Source organism: Ambystoma mexicanum, chromosome 10 (assembly GCF_040938575.1).
Source record: "Ambystoma mexicanum isolate Mex_15411 chromosome 10, UKY_AmexF1_1, whole genome shotgun sequence".
NCBI classification, from domain to species: Eukaryota; Metazoa; Chordata; class Amphibia; order Caudata; family Ambystomatidae; genus Ambystoma; species Ambystoma mexicanum.
This window is the reverse complement of record NC_090932.1, coordinates 490,106,501-490,122,897: the sequence shown is the minus strand read 5'-3', so window position 1 is coordinate 490,122,897 and position 16,397 is coordinate 490,106,501.

Sequence of the window (16,397 nt, the reverse complement as noted above, 5' to 3'; positions counted from 1 at the left end):
TTGCTGGATTCACTACTCTACCTCTGACACGTCTGATTGCTGGGGATTGAATTGATCACTTCATACCCATATGCTCTGTCTGGTCAATGTGCTTTTGGGTTTTTCAGGAATGGCAAACAGGGCATGCCCCACATATAAAGTGACTTCACAGCCCATTGTGATACTGACCATTTCTCAATTGCAAAGGCTGCTGCACCTAATGATTGTTCACAGAGATAATAGCCTCTCATCACTGCCTCTAAGATCTCACTGTAATATGCTAGTGGTTTGTGTCCCAGGGTAGTCTTCTATGTGAGCACTGCTGTCATCAGGGATCCCTAAAACCAGTTCTGTGCATATTGCTTCTTTTAATTTATTGAATGCTTCTGTCTTTTCGCCTGTCCCGGCTACACTACCGTCCTCTCTCTGAGCTTCTGTAAATCCATTTCACAGGGGTGTGACGTATGTATTGTAATTAAAGACCCAAGCCCTGCAGCAGTTGCAAAGGCCCAGAAATGGTTGCATGTCCCTCAGTGTCCTTGGCTGAAGTGTTTTTGATTGCTTCTGCTCTTTCAGGGGTCACTTTTCTTCCCTCTTTAGATATCAACTGCCCAATGTACAAGACCTCCTGCTGGCAATATTGTAATTTCCCCTTGTCTACCTCATATCCTTTCTCTGCCAAAACTGTAATCAGTTCTTTTGAGTATTTTCTGCACTGCTCTTCCATTTCGTTGCACACCAAAATGGCATCTAGGTACTTAATCACTGTACTGTCAAGGTGTACATTCCGTAAGTCCATCTGGAGGACTTGGTTGACTATCGAGAGGGACTCACAGTACTCCTGTGGTGAACAAGCATGTTTACACATTTTATTTCTGTTCAAAAACGAGGTCAGGTCATGTGACTGTTTATAAAGGGGGATTGGAAAAGAATACATTCTTTAAATTGGTCACTGTAAAATATTTGGCTTTGGATGGGATATTATACAATATCGTGGCTGGGTGTCGGCCCAATGGAAATTCTGCTTCAACAGTATTGTTTAGGGGGTGGTAATCCTTAAGTCTCCAAGACTCCCCTGTCAATTTTCTCACTGGGTAACCCGCTGTGTTACTTGGTATCCTCTGTTGCACTAGCATGTAACATCTCATAAATAGCCTCATCTACTTCTTTTGATATGGGATATTGCTTCACTTTTGGCAAGATTGCTCATGGCTTCAATTTTGTTTTAACTTCACATACTATTTTTAGAAGGCCAGTGTCTTAAGGACTGCTGGTCCACAGTGTGCTTGGTACCTGTGCCAAATCTTTTCGGAACAATGACTGTCTGTTTATAAATGCCATCCACTGTGGCCCTTCCACATTCTCAAACTTCACCCAATATGTGAGGCTTATAAGGAATCCTACTTCATCTGAATTTTCGTCTCTGAATAATTCCTCATCCGTCAAATCCATCAGTCTGTGTCCTTTGTCCAAGGTGATCATTGATCATTACGCTTTCCCTTCATCAGTTCCCATGAATAATCACCTTTTCTTTTCCCGTTATGACTGCTTGTAATTCTAGTGGGAACACATGTCCTTCCACCTCATCCATGGGAAATTCTGCCGATAAGAATTCTGCAGGGAGCCACAATATTTTACCCCTTATCACAGGAAGCCATGCTAATAAGAGGTTCACTCCATATTGAAATACTTCAGGATCACTAGGAATGCCCTGCTGTGCTTTCTGCCCTAGAAATGCTAATATAAAATCCCATGCGTTCACCTAATGAATCCCCGAAGTGGAGTTCACTGTCCCCTGATCGGTAAATGATATGGCCATATTAAGCTTGCTCGTCAAGTCCCTCTCCATTATGTTGACTATCATCGGGTGGGAGTATAATAGTGGCATGGAAAGGTCATGTTCTAAAGGCAAATCGTCAGTGACTGGAACCAAATGTGTAGCTCCAGAGTAACCTTCTGCAAAGCCTGATATTAGTTAACTTCCTTCCTTAACAGGAGTTGGTTGCCCCCATATCTACAAGGAAGGAAAATGTTTTGTCACCTATGGTTACTTCGACTTGTGGTTCATTTTGTGGGTCTGGTGCAACAGATAGGATTGAATACATCAGGTCAGTCTGTTGGCTGTCCTATTGTGGGTATAGGTTCATCCCTGTCCCAGTGAAGGGATTCCCTCCAACTATGGTCACACTCCCTAATCTGGGTGTAGGCTTTTGCACTTGTGTTCCAAGTGAACATAGTATTCTGTTGCACTGATGCTTGTGGTTGCATCTGCGCTTAATGTGTCTGTGTGGGTGTTTGCTGCGCTTGCATTGCTGCCTATTGTGCTTGCATCATTGCCTGTTGGTGGCTGTTTTTGTGGCACATGTGTGATACTGTGTGATCTTTGTAATATTAATGTGGCACTGCACTGTACCATGGAAGATATGCCAACCTCCCCCCTCTTGGATCCTGCCAGTCCTGTTGCATTCCTCCCCTGCATACTTGACCAATGTGTTCCATGTTCCCACATGTTAAACATGGCTGAGGTGGTCTTCCAAATCTGGGATGTCCCCTATTTAAGCCTTCTCCTTGTGGAGCATAAAATCCAACCCCTCTTCCTCTCGGTGCCTCAACTCTTCCTCATGGCCAATAGTTATATTCTCTCCTTCCTACAATATTCCCACCAGCCGTTGGCTGTACCTTGTGAGAAACCTGATGGCATTCTCCCACCTATTCCCTCAGGATCTTCCATTCAGGTGGCCAGAAAAGGGCCATCGCTTTTGGATCTAATGCTGGGGGTGGACAAGCAAAGGAGGATCACCTGAATGGAGGGGCATGAGGGATTGGGAGGAGAATGCCCAAGGGCGAGACATGGTATTTCCCCAGTCCCAGTAATGCCCAACCCATTCTCCTTCAGCCTTCATGTGGTATTTTTAACTCACCCCATCTCCCCCTTCCCATTTCCAACAAATACTGAGAAGAGGTGTAGGCAACTAATATCAGTAAAGATTACCCATAGAAACATGGGCAAAGTGTTGGAAGCTGACTATAGAAAGAATTTAAACTGTCCCACTGATAGGCAGAGCCAGGCAGCATTTAATCATTATCACACACATGACTCCACTTGACCATTTTCACAACTATAAAAGGTGTGGTCTTTTTTGAGTGAGCGATTTGGGGATGCTGTCTGGACCAGAGGAGCCAAGGAGCCAAGGATCAGAGACAGACAAGAGCTGAGGATTGGAGGAGAATGGTGAGCCAATAATCTGGCCCAGTGGCTGAGGGGCCGCAGAGCAGTGAGTGAGCCTTGTCTCCAACAAGGAGCCGGAGTGAGGCTGCCTACTTCCTGCTGGCGGCGTTCAGGAAAGTCCTTGTTTACTTTGGACCTGTGCGGGCCCCAAGTGTATCAGAGGGGCAGGTGGTGATATCCTGACATCCAGAATTGTCTATGACTGCCGCCCTCATCAACACCAGTTGTGTGGCCCTCTCTTCTGTACCTTTTGAGACTTTATCCCAGGTCTTCACTGCAACGGCAGATACTCTTGCCCCTTTGTGGGTGACCCAAGCTCGCAAGCTGCCTTCCCTGAATTGGTTTAGTGAAGACCTGAAGGCCCTTTGTCTGAGACGTAGGCAAGCAGAACTCAAATGGCAAATTTCCTATTGTGATAATGACCGGATTGCTTTTTGCGCTATCACCGCTCTATACCATAGGTCCATAAAGTTAGCTAAACAGAGGCATTTCACTTCCCAAATTGAAGATGCTATTACATTACCTATAGAGCTTTTTAAGGTGGTTCACACTCTATCTGCTAGAGAACCTCCTGATGTCATTGCTGCATCTCAAGATCAGTGTGATTTGTGGCCTCTTTTTTTACTTCTAAAATCGAAAAGCTTAGGGATCTTATTTCTACTGATTGCATCCTTTCTACTGATATCTGTCTTCCCTGCGTCCAGGGATGTTGTCCCCTCCTGTGGTGCTGTGGCATTTTTTTCCTCTTTTCACAGATAGTGACGTTAGCGCTGCGGTTATTGGTATGATATCGGCCTCTCCTACTGACGCACTCTCTCTACCTGTGGTAAAGGCCATTCTTCCTCAAATTTTGCCCTATCTGACATCAGCATTGAATCTTTCATGCTCTACGGGGATTATCCCCCCTGTTCTTAAATGCGCTACAGAAATTCCTTTGTTGAAAAAACCTACCTTGGATCCTCTGATCCTTGCTAATTTTTGCCCCATCTCCCTTTCGGTATGAAGCTCCTTCAGTCCTTGGTGTCTGCTCTTTTGATTGGTTTCTGTGAGTCCTCTTCTCTGCTTGATGACTTTCAGACAGGTTTTAGACCAGGCCAGGGCACAGATTCCGTTTTAGTCTCTGTACTTGACGATCTTAGGCTTATTGCTGGTCAGGGTGGAGCTCCAGCACTGATTTTGTTAGATCTGTCAGCTGCCTTTGATCCCATTGACCACTCCATTCTGATCAGTCTGTTAGCCGCTGCTGGCTTGGCCGGCCCAGTTCTTGCTTGGTTTCAATCTTTTCTTTCTGATCGGTCACAGCGTCTTTTGCTACAACCTTTTCTTTCTGTTGTCTCGGCCCTTTTATGTGGTGTTCCGCAGGGATCTGCTCTGTCCCCCACTCTTTAACATTTATATCCGGCCTTTGACCGCACTTATCCGTGCCCACGGCTTTAGATGTTATTCGTATGCTGATGATACACAGATCTTGGTTAGTCTGGATATCCATTATCCAGCCCATGCTTCTCAGCTGCGAGACTGTCTAACAGCCGTGGGCTGCTGGATGGCCAAAATCTTGCTTAAACTTAATGGCGACAAGACTGAGGTGCTGGTTGTGGGTTCTTCTTCTACTCCTTCTCTTTGGTTCCCTACTTTTTGGCCCTTTTCCTACTGCTGCGTCTATTGTTAAGAAGCTGGGTGCTAAGAAGTCTGCCTCATTGTCCATGGCCCCCTAGGTTGGTGCCCTTTGTCAATCCAGCCATCTTCAATTGAGAATTCTCAAGAAGGTTCCCCCTTTTATACCCTGTCATTTGCGTGTACCAGTACTCTCTGCCTTAGTCTTGAGCAAGATCAACTACTGTAACTCTCTTTATCTGGCCCAACCTGATTATTTGTTGCGGCGTCTGCAGGTCCTACAGAACTCGGCCACATGCCTTGCCACAGGTAACCTGTTTCGTGATCATATATCTCCCGTTTTGAGATCACTTCATTGGCTTATGTGTGCCCTTTAAGTTGCTGTGTCTGGTGCATCGTGCCTTTTATGGTGTTGGCCCGAAACACCTGCAGCAAAAATGTAAGCCCTATGTTGCGGCTTGTGCATTGCACTCTGAGGGTCGCTTTCTTTTGGCTTTCCCAGGGTTAATCGAGCTAGAGCTGGCGGACAGCCTTTTTCTACCAATTCTGCTCTTCCTGCATCCCTGCGGATGGTCTCGGCACATCTTAAATTTCGAAAAGGATTTGAAAACCCTACTTTTTTAGTTTTCCCTTTCTTTTATTTGTTGTGAACGAAGGTCTTCAGTTTTCAGCGCCATGTTGCCTATGGTGTCAGTTGCGCTACACACTCGGGTGTGAAAAACTTTGAACATAACCCTGTGCATCCTGAATGGACCACCAGTCAATGCAATGCTGCCTGGTGAGTTTCGTGAACGCTTTGAGAAAGAAACTCGGGAGCGTGCGTGTTGAAGCAGAGTGGGAGAAAGGCACCGAATAAAAATCATCACAGAACGGAAAGCAAGCCACAGAAGGTAAAAGATGTTTACGCTGAAAGTGATTGGAAAAGAGTGCGAAAGACATGAAAGTGAAAATAGGAAAGTGTTTAAAGAATCACTGAGAGAGTGGAAAGCAGAGGAGAGGACAGAAAGATGCGGAAAAAGAGTGCAAGTAACTTGCAACGAAAAGGAAGTTGCAACTGAGCACCGAAAGGACAGGTGAAACATGCAAGTGGCAGCGGAAGCAAAAGGTAGGTGCCAGTGGCACAGAAAAAGGTGACAGCAAGTGAGACACTGTGCAAGTGTGCACAAGAAAGGTACAAGTGTGTACAAGGAAGTAAAGGAGGGTGCAGGTGTGCACAAGAAAGAAAATAAAAGACACAGGGGACAATAAGAAGGGGGGCAGAAGCACATGAAGGTGAAAGGCTTAAGAAGGAAGAGCAAGGAATACAGAGTGGGGTTACAGATCGGTGTGATCACCCCTAGGGGGAGTAAAGAACAAGGTAGTTTGAAAGTCTCTGATTGTGCCCCACAAGTGAGGTGCATATGAAATAACTGTGTTTAAAAAAGGAAGGTACACCCTAACAAGTTCAACTTATATTTGAAACCAAAAAGGGGCCTAATCTTGGGAAATGGAACCCTGAGAGCCCGAACGAAGAAAGCAAAGTGCATCCTGTCAAAACTGAATTCCTGTTGGAAACTGAAAGGGGCCTGAGCTTGGGGAAGGGAACCCTGTGAGGCCTAACCAAGTTGAAGAGTTGTTGTTTTGTAGCATTGAGAGGATTGAAGCTTTAGGAAGGGGACCTTGAGGAATTTGGAAAGGAACTGTTATATTTCTTTTGTGGTGTTTGGAACTTAAACACATTGGGACTTGGCGAAGGGAACCTAAAGCAACCCAAACACATTAAAGGTATTTGAGAGTATTGCAAGAACTTTGTGGAGATGGTTTTATGAACAGCCCTTTTTTAATTGAATTCATTTTTGTGAAACTGACCAGCCTACATCTGGTGAGAAGACCACCTGAATCTAACCCTGGTGTCCTATTTATTGTTGAACAACTATGGTTTTTTCTTTTAAGAGACTTTCTAACACATTTTGTCAGAGTGAGGGTAAGCATAGGTTTAGACAGATGGATTTTTACTTTGGAATTTAAGACATCAACGGCCCATAGAAACATCAGTAAAGGGAACCATCCCTTTAGTGTTGGGGCCAGTTAGGCATTACACCAACCCAGGAATTTTAGTAGATAAAGGTTTTGAAACTAACATCTTTGTATAACTACTCCCTCTCCAGTTGTCAACATTGCTCCTTCCACTGAAAATTCCAACAGATTTTTCTGGACTAAAATTGTTTATTTGAGCATTCTTTCCTCAAGCTTCTTTCTGGCTTTCTCTTGCAATAATCGACAATGGTAAAGTATAGTCAATTAGATCTCTGGCCTTGGTTTCACTTCCATTCTCACTAGTTTTTTTCAATTGGCTCTGCACTGGTTCAGGCAACCCCTGACGCAATATATGAAAGAAAATGGCAATAGTTTGTCCCATGACTCTAGAGTATCAAGGCGCAACTGAGTCTTCATAGCACATCTTGTGCGTCACGATCGCGCTCATGTCTGACATCGGGATATGCAACTCCAAGTGCCCACCATACATCTGCCATGCAATTATTAAATGGTGCTCCTTCATAAGCTGTGTTCTGCACGGTCACCCCGGGATATTCTGCTCATTTTCAAATGTTGTCAGCTCTCTCCTCAATGGTGGCAGCGAGTAAGCATTTTGTCACCGACTGCTAACTTCATTCCTGATGTCATTTGCTCTAGCTTGTAAATCAATTTTCCCACCCCTGATTCAAAGTTAGCAACTTACACCCCAAATTATCCTTGTCCATTTGTGGCCATGGTATATATTGCAGTCTTCCTACCCACTTTTCTAGCAATGGACATAGTGTTAATTCTGCATTGTATTTAGATCCAGCTGTGGGGATATCTCCTCTACACTCCATTATCATCCTGTTGGACATTTGGAATATGACACATGTTCAGTCTTTTTACCCTTCTGGTTCTTCCAAATCAGACCACTCCTTCTTTCTCTTTATGCTCTCATCTGAGGAGAGGCCTGGCACTGGTCCCTCCTCTTCCTCATTTTCACTTTCATGCCTTTCTTCATCCAAACACATTGTCCTGCAATTATCATTTCTTTCTTCATCCTCTCTGTCTTCAAAATCTAATTGTTTAGAGGGCTTGTCCCGTATATTCCCTTCAGTGCTTTTTCCAATAAACTCTGTTCTCCTTTTGGCGCAGATACTGCTACACTCCTCTTTACCTTCCAAAGAACACCGCCATCCCTTCTGCTTCTATATTTGTTACTGATCCTCCTTTGCATTGCTGCTCCCTCGTCTTTGTCTGTAGGTGTATGATTTTTCATTATCTCCTCCAGTTTCCAAAAGCTGCTTTACAAACTGCTTTCCCTTTGTCCCTCCTGTTCCTCACTATACTCCTTTTCTCAATGTATGTGTTATTTGACAATTCTGTGTACTTCTTTTCACCATCATTCTGCTGTTCTATCCATCTTTCTTTCTTGTTCTATTTCCTTTGCTCTTTTCTTCAACTTTATTTTTCTTTGCTGCTCTTTTCCCTGTCTCTCTCTCTCCCTTCCTTTTCTCTTTCTTCTAATTTCCATTACCTTTCTTCCTCCTCTAACTTACTTCTTTGTAATGCCCCAGCTTCCTCCTTTTTTTCTGTCTCTTTTTAACTTCTAAATGTTTGTCCTTGGGATCGTCTATATTCCTTCCATCCAATTTAGGTAATCTCTGTCCACCCACCCACTCATTCGGAGTGTTTGCTGTCTCTTCCCAGTCGTTCTCTGCTGGTTCTTCTGTCTTACCGTATCTTCTTCAATCCCTTTTAACTTTGCCTGTAGTTCGCAGGGCTCGCTATTCTCATTGTGCATAGACATTTTCTTTTGATTATTCAACTTTAATCCATGTACAGCATATTCATTACTGTAAGCGGGTGGCAAATATGTGGGGTTAGTATACTCTGTGCTGCTTTTAATTCTTTCAGTGGGTAGAATCCTTGTCCTTCATCTGCCAGGTTGATGCTCTGGGGAGTAGGAGGCGGAGCCGGGGGCATTGTGCCCTCCCCTTCATGCTGATTAAGCATCCACTTCTTCAGGGCTGGATCTTCCACCTCGGCCCCAAACACTTTTCATATTTCTAAAATAGCTAATCTCTTCTGCAGTGTTTTTCCACTATACACAGCTTGTAAATATGTGGTCATGCATTGCAGCACTGATTTCGAAAGAGTTCCCTCTTGGGGCCAAGATGAAAGCATTTTGCCTGCTGTGCCAGGTACCCACTGCGTGTCTTACTTATGGATTTTGTTCTTGTACCTCGGCAAGGATTTGCAGAGGTGCATAAGGGGAGTGTCTCCTCCCAAGATGGCACGTTACGTTCTTGACTGCCGATACTTACCGGACCTCAAAAAAACATTTAAACCTACTACCTCTTCACTCCTTTCACAATCTCTTATCAACAATATTTTCTTCAATTTCCAACACTTTCTTTCAATTTCCAACACTTTCTATGCCTCTTTCGAAGCCTTGCAGCTTCAACAACTGTTTGGGCGTGCACCACAAATTCTGCATATGCTTAAGACTGCAGCCCTTTTAGTTTCGATCCAAAAGCTCCACATGCACTATGATGTAAACCACTGTCCAAAAAGCCTTGTTTTTACCACTTAGCTCAAAATGCTGTGTTGCCATTGGTTGCCACACTACATAGTGCAATGGATAAAAAAAGCTCACCCTAATTGGACAGTGACACCTGACGACCAATCATATAGTGAGTGGAAATTAGTGAGGTCAAAACTTTGTTGCATCCCATGGAACACCAAAATCGCTTCCCCACAATTGGCCCTTGGGCCTTCGACCACTTGCACCTGCAACTCCCCTCTCGATAGATGCTGCCAACTTTGGATGCAACCTTCTATAGTTATCTTCTCACAATGAGTAGCTGCATTAAAAAACATGTTTGTGGCCCTGCTCATGTAAATTAATTCCTTCTATTGATTAGTTGTACCCAGACACATTTACATTAAAACCAAATTCCCTACTCTCAGTGGGGGCACAGTCTTCACAATCCTAGTTCTATATTCTGGCAATGCTGCTGTCTTGGCCTTCGCATGTATTTTACTGTGTCCTTCACAACTATTGTTTATTCTTTGTCTATCATGTGGGAAGGCATCTTCTGTCTGAAGTATGGTTTCAGGATCCTGAGAACTCCCTTGCTCGCAACAGTTAATTGAAAACTCTTTTGACAGATTGACCTTGGCTACTTGGTGCTTCTGTCAACAGCATACATAGAAATGCAGTCTGGCACACTAAAATGGCAAAATCTGGAGCCTTTAGCAATGCTGTATTTTAACATGGCAGACCACTTTCTCACTACATCTATTACCAACTATACTTGCTAGAGCTCAATATACACAATGCAAATAAATCCACTAGCTATGGCCTTTGGTGCTGGCCAGTGACCCCCACCTTTGCCATGGTCAAGTCCACAGCCTAAATTGTTATTAAGGTAAACAAACATTTCATGATGTTATGTCTAATTTAATTATTGATGTAATCATGTATATGCAATGTAATTAGTGTTGTACCCAGTGAAGGCATAAGTGATGTGATTTGTAATGTCAACAATGTTCTTATACAACGTGTAATTAATGATGTCATCAGTGATGTGATCTGTGATGTAATCATCGTGCTCATAGGTTAAGCAACAGGGGGTGTGAAGTTAAGGCGGCTTTAGCTGAATTTCAGGGGTTTTGTTGCGTTAAGTTCTCCCCTTTATGTCCCTGAAACTAACGTATTGTCATTGAATTTCAAAGGTTTTTTGCAATGTATTGCCTACCTTAACGTCCCTGCAACTGAAGTTTTTTCCAAGAATGTCAAGGGTCTTGTTATTCCATAGATTTTTAGAACACTTCCAAACAACTCGCATGGTCGGTGGGCACGGCCACTCTATATTTTAAAACACTTTAAACCCATTGCTCAAAGACTTTCATCAATCACAAACTGATTTTGTGGCTCCATGAAGGGCTCCAAGCCCCTTGTTTTATGGCCGGTCTCTTGGTGACTGTTGTGATACATCGCACAACCCTGACTAACCACGTTTAAGCAGCACAAAAAAAGGAAAACAAATGACTGGCTGCAAGAATAAAATATGCCCCATTACTTTCTACACCCAAAGGAAAAATCAAAAGCTGGCACCAATGAATATACACAAAGTGAGTGAACATAGCTTAAAGTGAAATCGACAAATGTAGTTCATTTGACCTTCCCCTTAGAAGAAAGTGCGCAAGCCAAAATAGCATTGGACTTTTTTTTAAAAGTAACGAACACCAGAAAAATAACCCGAGAGGAAATGTTCCAATACATATGCTGGTAGAGTAGAAATGGTGCTCACCTTTTAAACCCAGCAATATGTTGTGAAATATTCCCTGGTAAACAAAATCCCAATATGAAAGAAGAGCATGTGGTCTTGTGGGTAAGTGTCTGCATTGGGAACATGACAACCATATTACCATCCTGGTGGCCAAATAATTGAGCAACTTTGCCACCCTAAAAAAAAGAATGTGTTGCATCAGCCCGCTGAAAAAAGGCACGCCCTTCACCCACATGTGTCCTTTACTTGTGCCCTGAAAAGAATCCACAATCAGGTGTGAATAACTGCCCCAGTTTCCAGGATTACAAACTCTTGCCACATCATGGGCAAATACTCATGACTGACTTGCCCTCTCATTTCCCCTCCTCACTCTCAGGTCTGGCTTTCAACATTACTCTGCTTCATAAAGATAACTTGAAAAGTACAGATTCCATAGTGTCACTTAAATATATAAATCCTTATAGAACTATTCAAATACAGAGGTACAACCACACTGCACCAATGGGCCCTTGATATTGCATTTTAATTAAGCAATTTGCAAGGCGAAACAATTTCTGAACCAGTGTTTTGAGCACATGCTCTTTATCAAGGCTGGACATTGTATGTACAAGGTATTACAATTATCAAAATAAATAGTCAGATGCAACATTTATAGAATGTACAAATAACAGTTGCAAACAAGCAGAGCAAAACCAAAAGGGTTAGCAGAGGGTTATATCCCATTATCCAAATCAGAGACAATTATATCACACATTGGCAAATAGAATAAAATTATCAAAGGATATAATATCCCATTGTTGGGTATGTCCACGGACCCAAAGAAAGACAAGAAAACACAAGGCAGACATAATTAACATGAATCATGATGCTATTATCATCCATTCATAATGACAATACACAGTCAAGTGTGTCAGATAGACCATGTATACGATGTGGGTACCTTATGTTCCTGTTGCATTGGGGTTGATCCTAAAAATTAAAGAAAAGCCAAAGGTGTCTCTCAATAGTTCCTTAACATGTTTAACGAATACAAATAAAAATTGTCATGCAAAATGGCCCTCACCTAAGAGTGTTGTGAAAGAATATAGAGCGGGTAAGTGTCCAAGGCTTATTCTGCAAAAATAAATGTTGAAGTTACTATAATTCCATGAATTTGGTCAACGATGAGCAATTCATTAGGACTGTGGGTATAACGTATGTAATCAAGAATTTAATTTCATTTGTACGGACATGGAAAGCACACAATCCTACCTGTTCAGAGATGCTGTTGCGTGAACTAATTAGAACTGCTGTAGGATTCCATTTCGGATGGTGCGCGCATACGGAAAACATTTCAAATCCGTCATGAAAGTTCCATGCAAACAGGAAAAATAAAAATCAGCACGGTTAAGTCATCGCAATATTGCACTACTGAAAACCCACAACACTGTGGGAAGCAAATGGAAAATGTTCCTTCCACCGAAGTCCCTGGTTGTGTGTTAAGTAATGCAGGGAAGATAACTCTGACCTCATAAGGTTTGGTGTTATGGGGAGTGTGGAGGCCCTCTGTCTATCATAAATATTCCCTATGCAGGGCAACCTCACATTGGACCTGGGCCTCCCCTTTGAGCAGTGCTGTTCTAGGACTGGGAGAAGGAGTGTATCAAATGTGGCTTAATTACATATGGTATGCCAAAATTCTACTGGTATGTATAGGATATTCTGTATGCGGTTGTGATTAGCTCCAACATACATATCCAATGTGGTGCAGATATACATGCCAGCTTGCTTTAAGATCTAGTTTGAAGGACCTGTTGGAGGTGGGCACATTTAGCCCCACTCGTTAGAGGCAGGCTACTGCACACCTTAAGATTCTGCTTTTGGAACAATCTACCAATTTCCCTTAAAAATACAACTAGGATGCAGACTTTAAATAAATAGTATTTTCTGTCTTTTGATGTTGCTGAAGACCTAGCCCTGAACGCTTTCATTTGTATGGATTTTTGTGTTGCTTTTATTTACTTGAATTGCTATTGGTGTAATATTTAATGTATGGTATTGTTCATGTAATATTTAATGTATGGTATTGTTCAATGTATTTCTCAAGTATGTCTATTCACATTACAAAAATCCATCAAACAATACATAATAAACAACATTTACAAAAGTGAAAGTGTGCATTTGTGGCGAAGCATTGTTCCTTATACAATTCTACGCCATTTCACCAATTTGCACCACATTTTGCATAGTAACCTGTTAGGACGCTCCGGACATTACTTGCTACATGCCATTTGGACATCCACCCCTTTCCCCGGATTCCAGAAAACTCTGCATTGTACCTTATACACTTTCTCACAGTTTCACCAATTTGCACCACATTTTGCATAGTTACCTGTTAGGACTCTTCAAATATGATTGGCTATACAATATGTTGATATCCCACCCCTCTCTTTTCGGTTTTCATCACCATCACACATGAGACGGTTGCCTGAAATTGGTGAAACATCAATGTGGTCGTAGAAGGACCTGTCTCGACAAGAGGAATAAAACTCGAGGTCCCACCATGTTTCAAGGCCCTAGTGTATTGGAGCAGCAGCATGCCTCTGCAGGAAATCCCGCTCCCTTGCCTCCTATATTTTGGAAGCCTGAGATTGTTCCATGTTTGACACCAGCAGTTGTGCCAATACCGCAACAGATATTTGAAAGAAGGTACCCACTGAGAAAACCCCATTGAATGTATCCCTGAAGAGACAACAATCTAAGGGAGGAATATGAAAAGGAGTAAAAGAGAGAAGCTGGTGACGTAACAAGAGATGAGCGTGACACCCTGAGAATACTGGCTGAAGAATGCTTGGTTCATACAGGAACTGATGACTAAGTTAAGAAACAAGTAAACTTTCATGTGTGAGAAGATTGCATGTGTGTGAAGTGCTGCAGAAAATCACCAGTTCAATAATTGAACAAATGCTGAAGCGCAAGTAGACTAAGTCATCAAAGAAGCTGGCTATATTTAGTGGATAGACTGCAGGCAAAGCTGGCATTGTATAGAAACTCAACATCAGTGTCATGTATTTATTAAACCCGGACCCATGGAGAAGGAAGGCCGAGAATTGTGTTGCAGCAAGAATAAGCTGAGATCATGGAAGTGCCTGGCGAGGCTATCTGGCCTTGTTTCGAAACTGAAGCAGCCAAGGTTGGTTATCTATTTTTGAAAGCAGTGAATGTGCGAAGGATGAATCATCCCTTGTTTAGGTGGTTAAAATGGACTAAATTTTGGTCTTCTGTCACGTGAATCAAGGATGGAAATGGAGTTGAGCTTGGAGTCATAGAACAATGCTAGTAAGAGCCGGCACTGCTATATATTCTTACAGAGAAGGATGCTTTGCAGTGCCAAGTTCAAAGACACTCTTCATGGCAGAAAGCATGGGTGATGAGAGATGTTGGGCTAATTGGGTGGGAAGGTAAAGACAAGTCCACCTCCTGGCACGTGGGTCTGAGATTGCATGCTGCTAAGTGAACCGAGTGTTCCAGACATGGCACATGCATGCCTACCAATTTTAGAGGGCTGTATAATGAGGGGTCTTATAGTGTGAAGACCACTGATAAACAGTGTACTTCATAATGTTAAAGATTACATGTTTTTAGAGGTAGGCATAAGTTGGCCACTTGACAGTGGGCAGGCAATCACAATCCGAATCCTAATAGAAAATATATTTAGTGGTCTCCCTTAACCAATCCCATCCCTTGATAGGTTTTCTATTATTTGCCATGTAATATGACATCACTGCTGATGTATTTTTTCCATATAAGAATGTTTTTTTATGAGAAAAACATTGAGAGTTGAGCGAACATCCGTTGATGTCTGTTATGAACTCCCTGTTTTAGATAATTGTTAATAAAACAGACTCTTTACCATCTTCCAGAGTTGGTTTGATTATTTGGACTCTGAGTTATACTGCAACCCCATCCATTGAGTTATTCTGCAACCACATCCATTGAGTTATTCTGCAACCACATCCATTGCATGCACATTACAAAAAGGGCGATAAGTTCACTAGGATGCATGGTTTCTGAGATTTGCACCACTGTGATCTGCACCCATGCCAGTCTTAGGCAAGGGGAAGTGAGCACAGAAGATTACAGTATGCAGCAGCACACCAACTCACGCATCTCCCCAGCGTCTGCTCCGGGGAATGTCAACCAGCCACATGCACCCATTCTTAGTGTAGTTTACTTCAGAGTGCAAAATCACAACATGCAATAAGCGAATCGGAACAGCGACCTACGGGATTATTGATTTTTTACAGTCAAGAGTTTTGTCATGTCTGTCTCAAGAACCTATTTGGAGAATGGGTACTTTTAGCTAGTAAACAATAGATTCAAGAGATAAAAACAATGCATATCACATAGAATGGTAAATTCGGGGTTGAATCGCATTCACATTTTCATAATAGAAATATAAAACAGGTTAATGTTAATAAGGTTAAAAATAGAGGGAAACTAAAAGTGCACATAGCACAATACTGCATATCTATCTCATGACACAGTTTAGTTCTTTGGTGCCATGCACCTTTCCAAAAGCAGGAAAAGGCAAAGACCACTTCTAAGTTCTGGAAGGAGAAAAATAGCTCAAATGCCAGTCTCCAGTGTCATAACCCACTTGACCAAAGAACATTTAATAGGTATTTTCTCTGAATGTCGTTGTAGAGAAGGCAAAGCAGGACAAAGTGAAGCAATGTTTTTTAACTTTTCACACCAGCAATTGTCATCACCCAACTTTGCTGTGCCCAACCACGTTCATCTTGTAGTATTTAAGTGAAAGGCGCTCAAAAGGCATGCATCAAAAGAAATTGCGATAGTTGTTTGAGACCACAATTCGGAACTATGCTAAGCCCCCAGGAGGGCACAGCGGGAAAAGCATCATAACAGAGTGTTTGCCCAGATTTGCCTCCTCTAGGATAGTATCCCAGGAAGACCAACATTTTATTTTAGGAAGCTGGGTGGGCAGACTTGCAATGCTTTCTGGAATGTCATAATAGCAGCCATTCCCATGGAGACCAACACTCTTTGAATGCAGTCTAATCAACCTAATCTATAAGAGATCGCCAGACTCCCACGATTCTTGAGCAGTAGTCTGACTAGTATCCCCCTCTTTATTGGTCCAAACAGATCACCACATCAAAATCAATCTTAGTGTTAGTACTTCCGTGAGGAAGGCTAGGCTAGTTTCCAAGTGTAGCGGATACGTTGGGGTGGGTACGTTGCAGTAGTTGGACGAACACCAAAGAGGTAAGCAAGAA